The sequence below is a fragment of the Cricetulus griseus genome, chromosome 4, assembly GCF_003668045.3.
Source record: "Cricetulus griseus strain 17A/GY chromosome 4, alternate assembly CriGri-PICRH-1.0, whole genome shotgun sequence".
Taxonomy (NCBI): domain Eukaryota; kingdom Metazoa; phylum Chordata; class Mammalia; order Rodentia; family Cricetidae; genus Cricetulus; species Cricetulus griseus.
Window position 1 is genome coordinate 15,172,442 of NC_048597.1, and position 5,832 is coordinate 15,178,273.

Below are 5,832 nucleotides of genomic sequence, written 5' to 3' on the forward strand. Positions count from 1 at the left end.
GATGGGACTCCCAACAGTGGGTGAGGGGTGTCTCTGACTCTTTTGCCTGTACTTAGAACACTTTTCCTCCTGCCATGTTGCCTAGTTCAGCCTTCATAGGAAGGTTTGTGCATACTCTTATTTTAATATGTTAGATCATGTTTGGTAAATATCTCAGGGAGCCTGCTGTTTTTTATGGGGTTAGCAGAGGAGGAGTGGATCTGGAAGAGAGTCAAGGTGGGGGAATAAAGTTTATAAAAGCCTTGGATCCCCATACTTGAAATCCATAAATTGCTGTATTTTGTTACACAGGCACTTCAAAAGCCTGTGATGATAATAGATGAGTCATTCCACAAAAACCCCAAATAGTAGAACATTATATAGAATTAATATGATACATGATCTATTTGTATGAACTATTAAATAATTAATATTCTATCTGTATTTTCCCTTCAAAAGTGTTTCTATGTAATGTCATCTGTCTTATTTGTGGATTTCTTTTTTATTTTTGTTTATTCTTTCTTTAATTTTTTATTTGAATTAGAAATACTATTTTTACATGTAAATCCCACTTCCCTCTCCCTCACCTCCTCCTCCCCCGCCCACAAACTCCCTACCTATCCCATACCCTTTCTGCTCCCCAGGAAGGTTGAAGCCTTCCGATGGGACACTTCAGAGTATGTCAAATCCTTTGGGATAGGGCCTAGGCCTGACCCCTTGTGTCTAGGCTCAGGGACTATCCTTCCATGTGGGATGGGCTCCCAAAGTCCATTCTTACTCTAGGAAGAATTACTGATCCACCACAAGGGACCTCATAGATTTCTGAGGTCTCCTCCCTGACACCCACATTCAGGTGGGCTGGATAAGAACCATGCTGGTTTCCCAGCTATCAGACTGGAGACCAACAGCTCTCCCTTGTTCAGGTCAGCTGTTTCTGTGGGTTTCACGATCCCGGTCTACACCACTTTTCTCATCAGTCCTCCTTCTATGCAACTGGATTCCTGTTAAGTTCAAGGTTTAGCTGTGGGTGTCTGCTTCCGCTTCCACCAGCTGCAGGATGAAGGCTATAAGTTATAGGATGGCATATAAGTTAATCATCAATCTCATTATCAGGGGAGGGCATTTACGGTAGCCTCTCCTCTGTTGTTAGATTGTTAGTTGGGGTCATTTTGTAGCTTCCCAGACATTTCTCTAGTGCCTGATTTCTCTTTAAATCCATAATGTCTCCCTCTATTATAATATCTCTTATCTTGCTCTCTTCTGTTGTTCTCCCAACTCAACCTCCCTGCCTCATCATGTCTTCCTCACCCCTCCTTAGTTCTGTCCAGTGGTGAGTGTGGGGTTTTGAAGTCTCTCACTATAACTGTGTGAGGTCTTATTTGTGATTTGAGTTTTAATAATGTTTCTTTACGAATGTTGGTGCCTTTGTATTTGGGGCATGGATGTTTAGAATTGAGACTTTTCCTGATGGATTTTTCCTGTGATGAATATGAAATGACATTCTTCATCTCTTTTGAGTGATTTCAGTTTGAAGTCTAGTTTATTAGATACTAGGATATCTACCCCCAGCTTGTTTCTTGGGTCCATTTGATTGGAATATCTTATCCCAGCCCTTTACTCTGAGGTAATATCTGTCTTTGGATTCGAGGTGTGTTTCTTGTAGGCAGCAGAAGGATGGATTCTGTCTTCACATCCAGTCTGTTAGCCTGTGTCTTTTTATAGGCGAGTTAAGATCATTAATATTGATGTCTGTGTGGAGCAGCGGTTGCAGGTGTCTGTTCTGCAGGATGGGGTTTGTGAAAGTTGTCAAGAATAAGGGCTACTTCAGGAGGTACCAAGTGAGATTTAGAAGGTGGCAAGAGGGCAAAACTGACTACTATGCTCAGAAACGATTGGTGATCTAGGACAAAAACAAGTAGAACACACTCAAATACAGGATGGGAGTTCATGTAACTAACAGAGATATCATCTGTCAGATTGCCTATGCCCGTATAGAAGGGAATATGACAGTCTGTGCAGCATATGCACATGAACTGCCAAAATACGGTGTGAGAGTTGGCCTGACAAATTATGCTGCAGCCTATTGCACTGGCCTGCTGCTGGCCCACAGGCTTCTCAATAGGTTTGGAATGGACAAGATCTATGAAGGCCAAGTGGAGGCGCCTGGAGACAAATACAATGTGGAGAGCATCGACGGCCAGCCTGGTGCCTTCACCTGCTATTTGGATGCAGGTCTTGCCCGAACTACAACTGGCAATAAAGTTTTTGGGGCCCTAAAGGGAACTGTGGATGGAGGCTTGTCTATTCCTCATAGTACCAAACGATTCCCTGGTTATGATTCTGAAAGCAAGGAGTTCAATGCAGAAGTGCATTGGAAGCATATCGTGGGACAGAATGTCGCAGACTCCATGCGCAACCTAATGGAGGAAGCTGAGATGCGTGCAAGAAACAGTTCTCCCAGTACATAAAGAACAACCTTACTTCAGACATGATGGAGGAGATGCATAAGAAAGCTCACGCTGCTATCCGAGAGAATCCGGTCTATGAGAAGAAGCCCAAGAGAGAGGTGAAGAAGAAGAGGTGGAACCGTCCCAAAATGTCTTTGGCCCAGAAGAATGATCAGGTTTCTCAAAAGAAGGCAAGCTTCCTCAGAGCTCAAGAACGGGTTGCCCAGAGCTAAAGCAATTTTCTATGAAAATTTTTCATAACGATAATAAAATTATTGACCAAGCAGCCAAAAAAAAGATCATTAATATTGAGGGAAATTAAGGACCATTGAGTGCTTATTCTTGTTTGTTTTTTATTTGCTTTTGGTAGTGGTATTGTATGTGGATTTATCCTGCTTTTTCTTTTGTGTTTTGCTAAAGTGGGATTATCTATTGCCTATGTTTTTGTGAGTTAGTTAATTTCCTTAGGTTGGAGTTTTCCTTCCAGTTCTCTCTGTAGGGCTGGATTAGTGGTTACATATTTTTTAAATCTGGTTTTGTTGTGAATATCTTTTTTTTCTCCATTTATAGTGATTGAAATCTTTGCTGGGTATAGTAGTCTTGGCTGGCATCCCTGTTCTCTTAGAGTTGGTAGAATATCTTTCTAGGTCCTTCTGGCTTTCAGAGTTTCCATGGAGAAGTCCAGTGTAATTCTGACAGGTTTGCTTTTATATGTTACTTGGTCTTTTTCCTTTACTGCTCTTAATATTCTTTCTTTATGTTTGGTGTTTTAATTATTATGTGACAAGGGGACTTTCTTTTGTGGTCCACTCTTTTTAGGCCCACTCTATTTATTTGGTCTGTAGGCTTCTTGTATTTTCATTGGCATGTCTTTCTTTAGGTTGGTAAAGTTTTCTTCTATGATTTTGTTGAATATGTTTTCTACACTTTTGAGTTGGGTTTCTTCACCTTCTTCTATACCTATTATCCTTAGGTTTGGTATTTTTCATGGTGTCCCATATTTCCTGGATATTTTGTGTAAGGACATGTTGGACTTAAGATATTTTGGCTTGATGAATTTGCTTCCTTTAGTTTATCTTCTGTGTCTGAGATTTCTCTTCCATCTCTGTGTTCTGTTGGTTATACTTGCATCTGTGGTTCCTGATTATTTACTCAGCTTTTCCACTTGCAACATTCCCTCAGTTTGTGCTTTCTTTATTGTCTCTATTTCAGTTTTCAGGTCTTGAATGGTTTCCTTCAGATGTTTAATTGTATTTCCTTGGCTTTCTTTGATTTCTTACATCTTTTGGTTTGTCTTTTCTTCTCATTTCCTCTCTTAGGATGTCTATCATCTGCATGAAGTTGTTTTTAAGTTTGCTCTCTTCTGCTTCACAGGTGTTGGGATGTTCAGGTCTTGCTGGTGTAGAGTCCCTAGACTCTGGTGGCATCATATTGGTTTTTCTGTTGTTGGATGTTTTCTTTTATTGTTGTCTTCCCATCTCTTCTTCCAGTGGGTGCAGTTGGTGTCTCTTCCTTTCCTGGTGTGTATGGTTCCAAGTTTCTCTTCCAGTAGGTGTATGAGGGTCCAATACTCTGATGGGTCTCAAGGTGGGTGCAGGCAGGTATGAGGCACTGGCTCTCCAGGTGGTTGGGAGCTGGACTATCACAGAAATGTTAGCAGACTATGGGTTTCTTGGTCTTCAGGGGCTAAGTCGACCTGCCTGCAGACCCCAGGACTGGAGCTCCCAGATTGTGCAGGAAGAATTTTGGCCCAATGCAAGGGCCAAAGTAGCTCACCTCTTTTGGGGGTTTTCTTTTTCCTTAATTTTCTTCATACACTTATTTTGCCAAGAAAGACAATGGTAAAATACCTGGTGAATACATAATAGAATCCTTTTATTTATTTATTTTTGCTTGGTAATACTACCCATGTGTTTCTATTAAGATATTATTGCATGTAGGTTTTAATTCAAGCAATAATTCTCATTTTTATAGAATCACAAGCATAAAATTTAGGTGTGTGCAATAACATCTAGTGAGCAATAGTCAACACACTTCTTTAAATGACACTTGAATTTTAGGATGTTAAGAATTTTATTATCTCTCCCTCTCTCTCTCTCTCTCTCTCTCTCTGTCTGTCTGTCTATCTATCTATATATGGTATAAATGTTTTCTGCAAGCTTTATTTAGGGTGAGAATATAATGTTGATAATATCTACAAGGCTACAAGTTAACTATAGTTAATAATTTTGTGGTTCAAACACAAGACTTTATGTTGTTCCATTTCAAATTTTCATCTCTGAAAACTGTGAGTGTATTTGGATATTTCTTTATATACCCTTCAATCTTTGGATTTCTGTACTTCATTTTTAGAATAATTCTGCAATATACAAGCTCTCAAAGTTTAGCTATTGATTTTCTTCTGCCCTTCTGTGATAACTCATTTTATTTCATAATAAATCATTTTTCAGGTAATTTCTTGTCACTCTTTCTCCACATAATTCTCAAATGTGTCTTTCAATCTCATGGAAACTTAATGAAGATAAGCAACCTAGACAAATATAATGTGAATAATTTATTAAGATTCCTTGCACTGGTTGATGAAAATAATTAATATTAAAGGATTGACATTACATTTATTTTCAGGATAGAACTATTACACTGACCTTCCATTTAACACTCAAATCTGAAGACATGATTGTTCATTTTCTAGGTATAATCTTAGCCCAGCTTTTGCTGCTTTAATGGAATACTGCAGACTGGATGATCTATGAACAAGTGTTTCCATGGCTATTGGTTCTATAAGATGAGAAGCCCCAGATTGAGGAAAAATATGTCAAAAAGACATTCTTAATGTTTCCTAATAATGGCGGAATGCATAACATGATGGAAAATGTGGGAAAGAAAAGGGTGAAAGGAAGAAAATGCAGGAAAAGAGGAGGAGGACAGAAAAGAAGAAAATCATGTACAATTTACATACTCAGGGCAAGGTGGGAGACAAAGGTATCCTCTGACCAATGACGATGCCTGTGATACCTAAAATATCACTGTGAAAATGACTTCCTTCATTCATGAGCATGGTACACTTTCACTTGATGACTTCCTTGCAACACTATTAAAATGGGAATTTATTGCAACATGAGATTCAGAGGGGAGGCTAAAACTACAGCAGTAATGTCTCTCTATCCTGTAGTTCTTGGCACAATCAAATTTCTACACTTATTTGGAGAACAGGCCTATGTTTAAAGTAGTCACTTAAGTATAGTTGAATTAGAAGAGATCTTTCATTAAGCAAACATAAGGATTTTGGATACTACTTGAGATACAGAATTCAGGTAAAACACACCATAATTTTGAAAAAGTAACCTTGCTATAAAAATATGACCAAATTTCAGTTGTGAGCCTTGCCTTTAGTGTTTGAGTTGCA

At 39.0% G+C, this 5,832-nt stretch overlaps 1 pseudogene; it reads left to right on the forward strand.

The window, feature by feature from the left end:
• The first annotated feature begins 1,760 nt into the window (after positions 1-1,760).
• LOC100752713 lies at positions 1,761-2,659 on the forward strand (annotated as a pseudogene).
• Positions 2,660-5,832: the final 3,173 nt, after the last annotated feature.